The sequence below is a fragment of the Uranotaenia lowii genome, chromosome 2, assembly GCF_029784155.1.
Source record: "Uranotaenia lowii strain MFRU-FL chromosome 2, ASM2978415v1, whole genome shotgun sequence".
NCBI lineage: Eukaryota > Metazoa > Arthropoda > Insecta > Diptera > Culicidae > Uranotaenia > Uranotaenia lowii.
Genome location: NC_073692.1, coordinates 140,623,406 through 140,639,086, shown reverse-complemented (window position 1 = coordinate 140,639,086; position 15,681 = coordinate 140,623,406). Strand labels below are relative to the sequence as shown.

Below are 15,681 nucleotides of genomic sequence, written 5' to 3'. Positions count from 1 at the left end.
ATTTTTTCTACCGGAAGTTCCGGAATAGCGGCCAAAACTTCCTTTGGACCACCAAAAATTTATACATCCATGGATAGATTTATTCTTGACAATTCCAAATATTATAAAATTAGCGCAATATTTGGAACCTGTCTCAAGTTATAGGCATTCTAAAAAGAGCTCTTTTTCGGGACTTTTTTCATTCGGAATCAACTACTGGTGATTTCGTAAAATATTTCGACTTTATTTTTCAATATTGAGAAACAAGAATAAATTATCTATACAATGAATTAAAATTCATCGAAATCGGTCAATATTTGCGGCCAGGAGAACGTACGTAAAGTGCAGGTCAAATTTATCAAAAATAGATTTGTACGGAAATTTTGCGAACGGCTTTGGAAGGTTAAGTATGGATAAAGTAACTTCAACATTGAGATCCAAGATATCGATTCGGATCCGGATCCGGTTGATTTCGTGCTCAGATTCCAACTAAGATGCTAAATACGCTTGAGAGATAAATAAATTGATTATAGTCCAACATACATTTATGGTATTTTCTAAGTTATTTCAATCATTATTTTTGATTTCGACCGGCTTTTCAATTTTCAGACCACTGTACACTAACGGCCGACGAATGACTGCCGGCTGCCGACTGCCTGCTGATTTCGTTCTCACACATGCATACAAACATGCATTTGATGTACCCAACGGTATTTTTTAGTGATTTTTTCATAAGGAAGTGTGTTTTTAAAATCAATCCGAAGATGGCAGGTGCACTAGCAAGGTAGGTTCATTTAAGATTTTTTCCGTAAATCATAATTTAAATTCCAGTTTGGCATGTGAAAAAAAAATATTACCCAGTTATTTGGATTCAATTGCGGACAAATGCTATGCAGAATGTAGACGTATGCGATTTTCTTTTATGTTTGATGTATTTTTTAGTTTTAAGCATATGTTTGACATGTAAAACACCAAAATGCATTTGGGCATGCCACGATAAGGAGCATGCCAAGTTAAGGCTCACTTACCCTATTTGGGTATGAGATATGATTCTATGATTATTTGGTACCCCTCCCATCTTCCAGTAGAGAGATAGATAGAGGGAGGGGCTCCTTTACAATTTTTAGCAACACTGGAAAACTAATGAAGCAAATGGCACCAAATTCGACATGGGAAGGTATTGGAACACCAGAAATGTTTCTATGATATTTGCTATGATATTTTGAGAACCCTCTATCTTTTAGTGGGAAAACTACATTATCCATGAGGAAACATGAGGTTATCCAGCCAATGGAATCAAATTTGGAATGAGAGTATATTTGAGTACGAGGAATGTTTCTATGAATATTCGGTACTACCGCTCCTTCCAGTGGGGTGATAGGAAGGAGAAAGAGGGGGAAGAGCTCCTTTACAATTTTTCACAAAACTCGAGAACTAATCGAGCAAATGGAACCAATTTGACATGTGAGACACCTTTCTCCTTAAATTTGGGATAAAGTGAGGGAAGAGGGGAGCTTTAATACAATTGTTTATCACAGGGGCGGTCCTAGAGTTGGCTCTTGGGGGGGGGTGATTTTCCAAATTTTCAAAAATCAGTCAATGTAAAGGAACGTAATATCTGGTTAAAAAACGATCATTTTGAAAAAGCGAAAAAATGGGGAGGGTGGCAAGGGAAGGGGAGTTTAGGGTTTCCACTTTCAAATGAAAACAATATTTAGATGTATTTCGAAAAATATGAAATAAGAGAAGAATAATGATATCTTTTAACAAACTTTTTAAAAAATTATAAAACAAACAGAAAAACTTAAATATTCACTTTAAAAAATGTTAATAAAAAGAAAAAAAGAAAATTGTCATAATTTGTTTATCTGCTAGTTTGAAAATGTCACTTTCAAAAATCTTTAAAGAATTTCTTGTTATAAATGTTATTTACAAATAAAAATTATACACACGTTGATGAGCTTCTGAATATTTTTTAGTGCTAGACCAAACAAAAAGTATAGTTTTGAGATTTAGTTTATTATTGCTATGAACTACAAATTGATTAACGGTTATTCAATTTTTCATTGGAGTAATTTACTGAATAGTGATTTGGAAATTTTGTAATAATATTTTCAATTTGGAAACACAATCCTCGTTCAAAATTCTGGTTTTGATTTTTCAAATTTTCAATATAAAAAATCAACACTCTAAATATAAATTTTGTTGAAAATAAGATTATCAAAATCAGATACTGTAGTATCAAGCTTCTTGAATTTAATTTAAATTGATTTGCTCTTGAATTTAAGGTAATAATACAAAATTTCAATTTTAATTGTACTGAAACAAATGAAATAGCAACACATAAATTATGAAGAAAGTGAAAAATCGTTTTTTTTTTCGTCATGTAGGTACCTATTCATTATTCCAAACTCTTAAAATAATATTGATTTATAATAAAAAAAAACATGAAATGAAGCCATGAAAGGTTAAAACCTTGAACTGGATTTTAACTTAAAATTTCAAAATAATTATGTGGAAGAGCTGAAAGATAAGATAAGATTTCGGCGATATAATTGGTGTAGATCTTGAAATCCAGCAGTATAAGTCAAAAGTCAGAAAAAGCTCTTTCGAATGTTTGCTAGATGGATTACCTTGTTGCCGAAAAAATAATCGACTGATAACGGAAAAGTTTTAATCCACAAGGGAAAAAAATAAAACATTGGCGAACTGATTTTGGAAAAATTTTGCGTCCTTAACTCGATTTTTTTGTCAGATTTGTTTTCAGAAAACTAATTAGTTTAGAGTTCCATCGATGATGAAGCAACTGACCTACATGAACAACAAATAATTATTTTGAATCTAGGTATATATAATTTTTTATTCATTCATCGATGCAGATTTTAGGGAAGAATGGCACTAAATGGTTAATTCCCAAAAAAAAAAAACGAAACAGATTTTGTTCCTAAAAACAACGATTTGAAAAAAGATATAATTATTTTTTTTTTAGTTTTATAATTTTGTCGTCCAGAAGTCACGGTAAATCTTCAGAAAAATTGATCATGAAGTTAGAATCTTTTTTCTAAATCTTTTTGATACTGTACACTTTTGCAAGAAAGTGCACAAATTTTTTCAATGAATTTTAATCTTGTATTTTCAAAAGTTATACCGAAAAACAGAGCAGACCCAGTACCCTTAAATAAGTCAAAGTCAGTTTTCAAATTCTTTGCACCTCGGAAAATTCACATTTTCCATGTGTTATAATTTTGAATGCAGATTTTTAGTTTTGAAGATGAATTTGAATCTCTTTCTCAAAACACCAATTGCTTCATATTGAAACAGCTTTTATAAATAGTTTTTATTTTTTTTTTGGCTCTAAAAACTCATAGGAAACGCAAAAATTGCAAACACCGCCAACAATTTCTTTTTTTGGATTTATTGTTGCTCTGGAATCTGTTGTGTTTTATTAACGCATTAACTTGAATTTAGAAATCTTTAAAAAGTTTTTAAATCTTAACTATTAACTTTTACTATTAACTATTATTTTAATTTTAACTATTAAATTTTTAAATTTTCATATTCAATTTCTGTTTGGTAGTATATACTTGGATTTTTTAGGTCATCCATTATATGAATGCTTGATGTGATGGATTTCAAACCAAATGAAATTAAATTCAATCTTTTTTTTGAATTTATTAATAAAGGTTAGTTTAAAGTTTCATAATTCATATTTGAATGATGTAAAATCGAGGGGAAGAAGAATTCGTACAAGAAAATCTTTACTGTGATTCAGAAACTCAATTGTTATTTTGCAATCTAATTATGAATTCCTTGTAAACGCAAGTGAGAAAAGTACTGCATTGGATTTTGGAATGAGTTAGGCATCACTTTGTAAAGATTTAAAGTAGTCAATAAACCAACTGTAAACAAAACAAATGTATAATTGAATTTCAGATTAGTCTTAGCTTTTTATCTTGATGTAGAGTTTTATGATAATATTTTGTCCCGACTCCTTCGGTTTTTAAGATATTTTTAACTACAAAGAAAAATCATAGTGAGGAACTTTCCGTTGCTGAATCTTCCTTAAAAATGGATTTCATGATTAGAAGGTACCAAAGACTGTCAATTGAAGTCACACGTTTCTAAGTGTCTACTGGAAAACTGATCACTCCAATGGAGGATGTGACTACAATTTAAATTTCTTACTTATAAGGCAATTTAATTTCTGAAAATTAATGGAAATTGCCAATCTTATGATTCCATACATATTTATATAGTTTGAGTATTTTTATTGTTTTTGATCTATCTGACAGAATAAAAAAGAAACTTCATGGTAAAGGCAATCAATGTATGACTTCAGAAGAAAAAATATTCGAGTATTTCAGTGTTATAACAAAATTCACCCCCTGTTTGACTTTTTCAAATTTGTCATTCCATTAAAATTCAAAACATAATGAAGAATTTAGATGTTCAGATTTTGAAACAAATACAAAATACATCACAATTTGCTCATGTCAATTCAGGCATATGAGGGATATTAGTGACAATTAAAAAAAAAGTCCCTACATTTCATTACCTTACTAAGAAGCTTTGACGGGTATTTTGTAACGGTTTTTTGCTGCTTGGGGGGGTGATCACCCCGATCACCCCCCCCATAGGACCGCGCATGGTTTATCATACACCGAGAACTTATCTAACAAATGGAACCAAATATTAAATGGGAAATTATATGGGTAGGAGCAATGGTTCTATGACTATTTGAAACACCATCCGTCCTACAGGAAGTTCAAAGAAAGTTTGGAGAGGGCTCCAATACATTTTTTTGGTATAACTGAATCAAATTTAACATGGGAAGATATTTGAGCACCAGATATGTACAGACCCTTCTGCCTTGCAGTGTGGAGATGGGGAAGGGCGGATGGGGTTCCATATAAATGTTGTTGTATTGCTTAAGAACTGATCATCTAATGAACCTAATTTGATGTGAGAGGATTTTTGATCGAAAAAAATGGGATCCCTACCTCCTTCCAGCAGTTGCGGATGGTAAGGGAAAGGGGGGGGGGGGGGGTGGGGCTTCCATACAGTTTTTTTTGGCATGAATCGAGTTATTATCAAGCAACAGAGACCATATTACGTAAGAGAGTATATCTGTAGTAGTTCGTGAGCCCTTTCCGCATTGAAAGGAGGAAATGTGATGAATTCATATCAGGAAATCATACATTTTGACATAATTAAAGAATTAATGAAGCTTATCAAAACAGACATTAATTCCAGATCTAGGAAAACTAATTTAGAGATCAAGTTTCAGAAAATAAGATTAAATCATCTTTATAGTGAATTTTGAAACTCCAGTTGCAGCTCTCAATTTAAAGCTGTTGCTTTTGAATTATGCTGAAATTTGATTTAAAATAACGCCATTGAGAAAAACGAAATTAAAAAATTTTCCAAAAATTTAACTTATTCCTGGGAGGTGTAGCAAAGCACACCGGGGCAGCTAGCAAGTCCATAAATCTTTAAAATTGTATGCAAAATTTGTATTATGAAGCCTTGTAGCGTTGTAATTTATTAGTGAGAGCTATTTCGTTGTGAGCGTGTAGTGATTGTGTTAATTCGAGCCAATATTCATTTTTTATAATTAAGAGTGTAACCTGTCAAACGAAAACACATGTGAAAACGTAAACAAACACAGAGCAAAACAACATAGCACAGCTAAACAGTTCGCCGTTTCTGTTGGTGGCGTAATTTATTGATCTCGAAGCCGTGACATATAAAGAACCGGGTCGCCCCGCATCGGCAGGAGGTGAGCGAAAACAATTCGGATAGAAACGGATCGGATAAACATCCATTCTTTTTAACTCCCAGGCAACGGTTAGCTCTATACATAAATCTACAACATCCAGCCCCGACGATGAACACGGCAAACCAGGTTGGTGCTTCTAGTAACCGGTTTATCAATAACGGCCCCAACAGGGTGAGTTATAAAATAGCGAAGGAAACCTTTGAGAAAAAGAGAAAAAAAATGTTTGTTTTCTACAGGGCCGTTGTTCCCCGTTGTTCTATTGGGCCCAGCTCATTCTTTTGGCCAAGCCGGAAAAGAACCAGTCGGAAGCAGACAGCGGAGGTGCTCCGGGCAGTGGTGCGTGCCCGTGGAGCAGTGCAACCAGGCAGGGTTGCCAGAAATTCCGTGATCATCAGCTGTGATAAACCTGTGTCGTCCGATAGCTGTGATATGACTGTTGTGCGTTTGGAGTATAAGAAGTTTGTGAACTGAGTCCCGAGAGTAATAATGTTAAGCTAGCGTAGGTTTTTAAATGTCGTATTAGTAAATAATTGTAATTGCTACAGATTTGGGTTTAGCGTGTTTGTGTTTCACTCACTGAGAGTCAGTGGTGCTCAACCTGTTTCAGCCTTCAGTAATGTGCTATCTCTGATGTTCTCCGTTTGCCGTTTCTCTCTAGACTGACTCTTGCTCCGGCCTATGCCCAGTGTTTATATTGTTCCATACTCTTTGAACACTGATCTCATTATGTGAGTTTGCCTTATTTTTCAGGATGACAAAAGTAACAGAAAAAGGAACTCTCATCGATGATAGAATCTTTGAACTTGGTCAAGAGTCTGGTAGATTCAGATGATTTGATTTAAGCAAAGAACAAGCTTATTTATTTTAAGAATGCCTTCAATTCAAGAAAAATCCTATGCTCAAATTAAATGAGCTCAACCAACCAAACTCTTGAGGAAACTTAAATCGACAGAAAAAAAAATCAAATTTTCAAAAGTTTAACGATTGAAATTTTGTGACAAAAATCATTTCTATACAATCTTAAACCAAATCAATGATTATAATTTGAAATAAGGCTCATGAAAAAATTAAAATTTTAACCCTTTGTTTTTTTCCTGGAAAATTTAAACAAGTTGTATTTTGTGATTCCAAACAACTTTTGTTTTACAAAAACAATATTGATGGAAACTATTTGTATCATTAAACAAAGTATCTGAGGTGAATTATTAAATTCCTCATTTTAAACCAAGTTCGGACAATTTTTTTTTCAAGAATCAATCGAGTATATTTATTACATAGTTGAATTTTTTTTTCAGAACCAAAAACTATACGACACTCTGTTTTTTGAGACTTCAAAAATTATAATTTTTGGTTGAATGGGCCATTTTCTCGTTTTTTTTGGTTCTTTTTAGCGTCTCTTAACTATAGAGAATGCCACACGCATATGAAACATTATCTTTTTAATCATTCAACGACAAAAAAAAATGTTAAAATAGCTGTTCGATGAAGTTGTACCACAATTTTAGTAAAGAAATTTTTTTGGCAACCAAACAAAAAGAAATAAATTGTCTAGTTAATTTATTTTCTTATGCTTCCAAAACAAATTTTTTTTGACAGTGTTTTAAAAAAAATAATATGAAAGGTTTTTTTAAAGCTTTAACTACGATTTGAAATCTATCGATGACTTTTGATGAGATTTCTTTTTTTCAATTTTTTTTTGGATATTGTTTGAGTAATTTCTGAATTTTGATAAAATTTGCCCGGACATTGTCCGGATTTTTGTTCGTCAATTTTAAAATCAAATGCCCGGATTTTGACAAGTTTTCATATAAAATTTCCCGGATTTGTCCGTCCCAGATACGTGCTGAAAAAATTCTGGCAACCGTATACTAGAAAGTTAGTGACGTTAAACAATACACTTAAAACATATGGAATGTTGTGCATTTTTTTTGTTTCTTTTTCTGTCAATAATTCCCATTACAAATCTTTGCCATGATTAAATTTTTGTTAGTGATTAGGTAAAACTTAAATCAACTTTTTTTCATTTTACAAAACTTAAGAAATAAACTAAAATTCTACTTTATATTTGTTGTATTCAGCTGAATTATGCATACAAACTGACTTTGATAAAAAAAATAAAATTTAGGAATTGAATTTACAATATTTGTTATAAGTCTGCAATCTCTTGCGATTTGAATTCCTTATCTTGTTTGTACAACTCATTTTCGAGCTAAATCTGAATTTGGAATATTAATTAATTTTGAACCGAAGTTCATCATTCATTTCATCAATTCATTACGATTTCTGATTTTTTTTTGACGATTTCTGAATTTTTATTCCAGATCAGAATATCAAATATGAACCAAGGAGTGAGTTTCATTCCATGAATCTCAGGTTCAACCTGAATTCATTTTAACTCCAACTTGTGAATCCCAATACATACATGGGTTGAGCTTTCAATTCTTTATCGCCATTTGGAAGATTTGTTATGTTTGTAATTTGCATAAGAATTGAGTTTAAGAACTTCGAATCTGAATATGAAAGTTTAATAATAATAATGAAACAAAAACTCAGAATGGTTTCTAGTTTTCTTTTTTTAATCTACGAAAATTCCCGTTCCCACGGCCATGATAAAGACAGTTGTATGTGAGGCTTACGAGATAGTTTCATAATATTTTTAAAGCAACTGAAACTCGTTTCTTTTAGAATCAGCTAAAGACAAATACCTTTAAATAAAAAAAAATATCTACACCTCCAACATTAAACTCTCTCTATTTCAAAACCTCAATTCCTCCCAAATCGCATCGACCGAAACAGTGCTTAAAGGCAATATTGAGTTGCACCTCAGCAATGCGGTGACTGTAATCATCACAGACCAACTTTGGACTCTAGGGCTGAGCCTTCAGTTGACTGTGAGATGCGAAAATCCCCATTTGGGGTATGGTGGCAAAATGGAATAAAATTGGATAAAGCAATGAAAATTTTACCATAACGTTGCAAAAGCATGTCCCTGTCGTTGTATAATTAACGGTTTGGTACGGTACCCATTGAGGAGACACAAAAAAATCGGTCCAGCTTCCCGCCAAAGTCGTTTGGTCGTCGTGACTTGAAGATCCAATTTAAAGATATGACAAAAAGAGAAATGAATATAATTTGTGGGACTGGAACGTGAGTTTTGCGACACATAAAACGCTGATATCTTAAATTTTCATCGAAAAACGCAAACTCTCGCTGTGCAACCAGTTCACCATCCGAATAAGTTTCTTCGAATCTCGGAACGAGGATAACAAATGCTAAGCGAAGCTCAATATTTTTATAAACCTTCCTCCAAAGTTTTTTGCCCCAAGGGATTTTTATTATAAGAGATAGGAAAACTGAACTTCTTCTCCTTTTAATTTTCGACCATTGCATTGTCTTCCTTTTCCCGAAATTTGCGGTGCATAAGAAGTTAGCAAAACTCTCTGTCACGGTGGACTAATCCATGGATAAACTTCGTTTCGCCACTAAACTCGGCACTTCCTTTCAATCAACCGAGCCGGCAAAAGTTTTTCCCACATTCGCCGGCAAAATGATGGAGAAGAATAGCAAAAAGTTCCTGACAGCGCAAAAATCACCCGCAACCATTCGCCGTTTGGTGTAACGTTATGTTGTAATTTGAGCAGCCAGAGTCGCCAGAGGCTTTTTCTCAGCTCGTTGGTTTCTTCACGGGTCAGAACTTTCCGGAAAACGCTCGCTGGCTGACCCGGTAATGAATAATCCGCAGACAATCCAGGGTTGGTTGATTTTTCACGAAACCAGAACCCCAAATCGTTGGTGGTTTCCGTTTCTTGTTTCTTCCTCAGGAAATCCACTGGAGCAGCAGTTAATGAAATTCGCAGCAGGTTTTTTTTTCCTCCGACGGGTTACTGAACGGTGTAATCATAGTACGGAAAGATTCCTTTTGGATACTTCTTGTCAAACACACGTTGCCGCCCGCTGTTAATGAATTCTGACAACATGATATGGGTGTTGTCAGTCCGGTTTGGTTGTGTTGAGGGTTATGTACGGAGCAAATCCTTGTTCATTTCATGCCAAAGAAAAGGTTAAATGTATCTTAAGGTTGGATCCCGGTTTTCATTAGCCGATGATAACTTTACCAAACTGCTTTTTGACAAAATGTTTTGAAATAAATTTAAATTGTTCATAATGAGATGTCCACCACACTCCTTCTACTGCAGTGCTTTATATTCGGTTTAATAACGGATGGCAACTAAAATTTAGGAATTTCTCTTTCAAGTTGTAAAAAAAGGTCAAGTGTGCTCGAAGAAGATTTGAATAATTGAAAGTAAAGGTTCATTGTCCATTGTTGAAAAAAATTAGTGAACAGTTGAAAACGGTCCATAATCGGCTGTTCCGTTTGATGTCAGAATAAAGGGTGTCCACGATGAAATTGCCACACACAAAATTGATTCGCAAAATTCGAGTTTTCATCCGATTGCCATCAAATTTTCAGGGATGGAAGAATGACTATTAAACTTCATTTTAACATTTTTCTCGTATTTTATTCACAGTCCATGCGCAAATGCCAGCACATTGACCTGAACCCCGGCCATAAGATTCTGCACAACTTGTGAATCAACCGTTTTTTGCATGTAAACCCGTACTTTCTTCAGTTCCTCGACTGTCTTCACTACCCTAGGTCGTTTAAGAAGGTGCTGCTTCCTAATCGCCCAGTTCCGGAAGGACAAAACTAAGACTGGGCTGAAATAACTTTATTGACCTTTAACCACTGATGAACTGATGTACAAGCTTAGCCTTGAAAAGTGTTTGAAGTACCGACTACTTTTTTGATTTTTTTTTTCCTTTTTTATAGGAATTTAACCCATTAAGGTCATTCTTCCTCGTACCTTTTTGAATCAATTCTATGATTGAGAGAGAACTGTCAAGATGAAAATGAAATTAAAACAAAACAAAATAACAAACTTTTAGTCATTTATGAAAAGGTCGTATCCATTTGACGAGTTTCAAGCAAATTGATGTTGAAGATTCGTTACACATTTCTGATTTGCGTTGTCAAAATTTTACGCTTAAAGCTGTTTCTTGTATATCTGTCATTTCGTCAGTCTCTCTAGTGACAACAATATAATGATGCTATTTTTCTCAGCTGAAATTTATTCATAGTTCATCTAATGATATAAAGCAGTTCATCTAATTGTATTTAAATTTATTTATTAATGAGTTCAAACACCATTGCGCCCCGCAGTGGTCCAAAAACCAGAAAAGCTGGCAGAAAGTCGATTTTTGAAGCGCTCATAATTATCTATTCAAATATTTCATCGTGTTCCGGCATTTTCAAGCTAAATGAAACCATGAAAATGATAGTCTTTAGTTTTCCCGTTTCGGAGTTCTCAAAGAAATGCTATCAGAATGGGGGTAGGCTTAATAGCGGCACGTTATCCAAACATACGGGAAAATTGGGCCTAGCCTTTTTTTTTATCCAAGATTTCATCATTTACCTGAGAAACCAGTAAACCCTATAAAAGGAAGAAATAAATTCAATCTATTTAAGATGGCATAAAGCCTTTCCACTAGGGATTATAAGCATTAAAGCTCTTTTCTACATTCGGTAAGGAATGATAGAATGTTTTTTAAGTTTAATTTCTTAAACTCAGATTCGCTTAAAGCGTAAGATCCCAGAGTTCGAAAACGTAGTCTGGCAAATGAGGGACAGTAACATATAAGATGGAAGGGATCTTCCACATCTGATTCACAACTACCACATACTGGAGATTCAGCACGCTGAATGTTGTGCATGTGATAGTTGAGTTTACAATGACCGGAGAGTGCTCTGATCAAGATGCTGCAATGAGATTTATCTAAAGTTAATAAGTAACTCGATATGATTGGAGATGGTTTTTCTAAAAATAATTTAGTTTGACGACAAGTGTCCAACTCTTCCCAGTATCGTTCATGCTGGTTAGAGGACCAAGTTTGAATTTGGTTTCTGAACCAACATGGTGATATTGGGACAGCCGGCTCTGGTCCGTAAAATTCCTTTTCCGACCCAGCTCTAGCGAGTTCGTCGGCGCATTCGTTTCCAAAAATTCCCTTATGTCCGGGTACCCATAGAAGGTTTAATCCATTGCCTTCAGCAAGTTCTTCGATTGCTTTCCGGCATGCGATTACCAGTTTTGATCTAGAACTGGAAGCACTGAGTGATTTGATAGCTGCTTGGCTATCTGAACAGAAATAAATTGTTCTGAACATAATCTTCTTTTGAAGTGCAATTTGCACTCCATACATAATAGCATATAGCTCAGCCTGAAAGACTGTACAATATTTTCCTAGAGGTTCAGCATATTCTAAGTTCAACTCGTGACAGTAAATTCCTGCACCTGCACGGCCGTTTGATAATGAACCGTCAGTATAGAATACAATATGAGAGGACATTTGGTCCTCTACGAAACCTGATAACCATTCTTGAGGAGAAGGAAATTTGACTTTAAACCCCATGTAGGGAAAACTACTCGAGAGTGTTAAATCGTTTGGCGCTAGATTAAACTTGTTTAATCTAACTAATTCAGGCCACACATTTGTATGACTCGACGATCTTTCGATATTTCCTGACAGCCAGAGACCAACTGCCTGTAGACGAAAAGCACATGAGAAGGCTTCCTGTTTTAGGAACAAGTGTAGAGGTTTGATAGAAAACAGAGCCTCTAGTGCTGCAGTAGGAGTTGTAGTGAACGATCCGGACATCCCCAAAAGACACATTCTTTGAAGGTGATTTAGTTTAGTCCGAACTGTTGCAATTTCTCCTTTCTGCCACCACACTAGACAACCATAGGCCAGAATTGGTCTTACTATCGTGGAGTAAATCCAGTAAATATGTTTGGGTTTGAGTCCCCAGTTTTTTCCGATTGCACGTCGGCATTGTCCGAAGGCCATGCATGCTTTTTTGATTCTGAATTCGATGTGATCAGACCAGTTTAATTTGGAGTCAAGAATGACACCCAAATATTTAACTTGATTAGACACGGTGATTTCGGAACCATAAAACAGCAGAGGGCGCACCCCGCGGGTGATACGTTTTTTAGTAAATAAAACAATATTAGTTTTTAGAGGATTAACTGAAAGTTCTACATGAGAACACCATCGTTCAACAGAGCGCAGAGCTTGTTGCATTATATCAAATAAGGTGCTTATGCACAAACCTCTTACCAGCAGAAGATAATCATCTGCGAATCCATAGGTTGGTATTCCACGGTCATTGAGTTTTCTCAACAAGCCGTCTGCAACTAGGTTCCACAAAAGAGGTGATAGTACACCTCCCTGTGGGCAACCACGTGTACTAACTTTTGTTATTGAAGCCTGTCTTAAAGACGAATAAAGATTCCTGTTACTTAGCATAGCGCTAATCCAGTTAGTTATAACACTAGGCACTCCATGAAGTAGTGCCGCATCCATTATTGATGTAAACGAGACATTATCAAATGCTCCTTCTATGTCTAGAAATGCTCCTAGACATGATTCTTTCTGTGAAAAACTATTTTCAATATTATGTACTACGTTGTGCAGAAGAGTTAATGTTGATTTTCCTGTTTGGTATGCATGTTGTGTCGCATTAAGCGGTGTTGGACAAGGCATTCTTGCCTGATATGATGATCAATTAAACGTTCAAGTGCTTTTAATAGAAATGAACTTAGGCTAATAGGACGAAAGCTTTTGGCTTCGTCGTATGATGATCGTCCCCCTTTAGGGATGAATTTCACGGCTATCTGCCGCCAAAGTTTAGGAATATATCCATGAGCAAAACTGCTTATCATTATTTTTCTTAATATGTGTTTGAAATGATCGAAACCTTTTTGAAGCAAAACTGGAAATAAACCGTCCCTTCCAGGAGATTTGTATTGAGCAAAACCATCGATTGCCCATTTGATCGATTCTGTAGTAACTATTTTCCTAGCAAAATGCAAGGAATCTAGACTTCCAGAAAAGAACTCAGGCTCTATCGATGCACAGTGGTCCGAAAGGGCTAAAAATGGAACTTTTTTCGTAGCGCCTCTGTCTTTCATCTGATCTCATCAGTGTCTTCATAACATTTGCTTCTTCAAACATGCTTCATAACTTAAAAACATCAAAAGTTAGTCGAAGTCCACTATAAAAAAATTGAAAATTTTAACTTTTTTATTTCAATAGATAGAGCTTTACTTTGTATTACAACGTTGTAGAATACGTAAAAATATGAAACTTTGTTGAAAACATCAAAACTCTATCTCTTCTCAGAGCAGAGTTATAAAGTTTTTATTATAAAAGTTATTTAAAAGTTAGTTTTTTAAACTTAACTATAGTTAGATGAGGATTTTCCTAAATAAGATGTTCTGCACATTTGTTGGGGCATCCAAATCACACGTTTTGCACAAGATTTCAACATTCTACGACGTTTCCTAGCCAACTTATTGCAACTTTAAGTTTTATTTTTACTCAACTTCACGAGCGTTTATTGCAAAAACGTGCAAGTGGAATTTTAAAACTAATAAACCACATTGAAGTTTGAACTTAGTACAACAAATTGATGTCAGCGATATTTGTCTCCACGCGCACATAAAAAATTATTATCAACTGCCTTCTGTCTTCGTTCTGCGTAGCATCTGCGTAACCCGGAAATAAAATTTTTCCATTTTTTGTATGGAAACACGTAAAACACATCGAATATATGCTTGTTGTGTTCAAATGTAAGCGCGTGGAGACAAATGCCGCTGACACCAATTTGTTGCACTAAGTTCAAGCTTCAATGTGGTTTATTAGTTTTAAAATTCCACTTGCACGTTTTTGCAATAAACGCTCGTGAAGTTGAGTGAAAATATAACTTAAAGTTGCAATAAGTTGGCTAGGAAACGTCGTAGAATGTTGAAATCTTATGCAAAACGTGTGATTTGGATGCCCCAACAAATGTGCAGAACAACTTATTTAGGAAAATCCTCATCTAACTATAGTTAAGTTTAAAAAACTAACTTTTTAATAACTTTTATAATAAAAACTTTATAACTCTGCTCTGAGAAGAGATAGAGTTTTGATGTTTTCAACAAAGTTTCATATTTTTACGTATTCTACAACGTTGTAATACAAAGTAAAGCTCTATCTATTGAAATAAAAAAGTTAAAATTTTCAATTTTTTTATAGTGGACTTCGACTAACTTTTGATGTTTTTAAGTTATGAAGCATGTTTGAAGAAGCAAATGTTCTGAAGAAAAAAGTTCCACTTTTAGCCCTTTTGGACCACAGTGCGATGTATCTTGATCAACACATCCTGGAAAGTGAGTATTGAATAGACAACTTAATGTTTCTTCGTCGTTTGATGTATAATCACCACTAGGGGTTTTAAGGTATGAAACCTGATAATCTTTTGATTTAGCTAAGACTTTATTTAACCTACTTGCTTCGTGCAAGCCTGAAATGTTTGTGCAGTAGCTCTGCCAACTTGAGCGTTCGGCAGCTCTTGTTGCTTTCCGGTAAGCTCTGCGAGCCAACTTGAACGCATCAAAGCCTTCCGTGCGCCTTCGGTTCCAAGAGCGTCTGCAGTTTTTTCGTAATTTACTGAGATTTGAGTTCCACCATGGTGTACTGTTTTTGTTGAATTTCAACGTTCGTAAGGGACACGCTTCTTCATAAGAATTTAAAATAATTTCGGTGGTTTTTGCAACCACTTCATCCAACTCAGAAGGAGTAGTAATTTCAGGTGTATATCCATGAAATTTAGTAGCAAGATGCTCCAAATATAGGTCCCAATTAGTTGTTCTTGGGTTTCTGAATGTAATTGTTTCTAAAAACTCACCTGAGTGTTCAAAATAGATAAACCTGTGGTCAGAAATCGATTCTTCGTTAGGCACATGCCAATTTGAAATTTCCTGAGAAATTGTTCTAGAACAAAGTGTGATGTCAATCACCTCTTCTCTGTCACACCT

General features: G+C 34.7%; 1 protein-coding gene and 1 long non-coding RNA gene across 3 annotated transcripts in view; one reads left to right on the top strand and one right to left on the bottom strand.

The window, feature by feature from the left end:
- Positions 1 to 15,681, bottom strand: part of LOC129746956 (prohormone-3-like) — a 169,585-nt gene that overhangs the window by 69,335 nt on the left and 84,569 nt on the right. The gene's annotated exons all lie outside the window — the stretch shown is intronic.
- Positions 5,647 to 6,253, top strand: LOC129746958 (uncharacterized). The gene is made up of 3 exons (XR_008737421.1): positions 5,647 to 5,758; positions 5,821 to 5,929; positions 5,995 to 6,253. It is a non-coding gene; the product is annotated as an uncharacterized LOC129746958 (long non-coding RNA).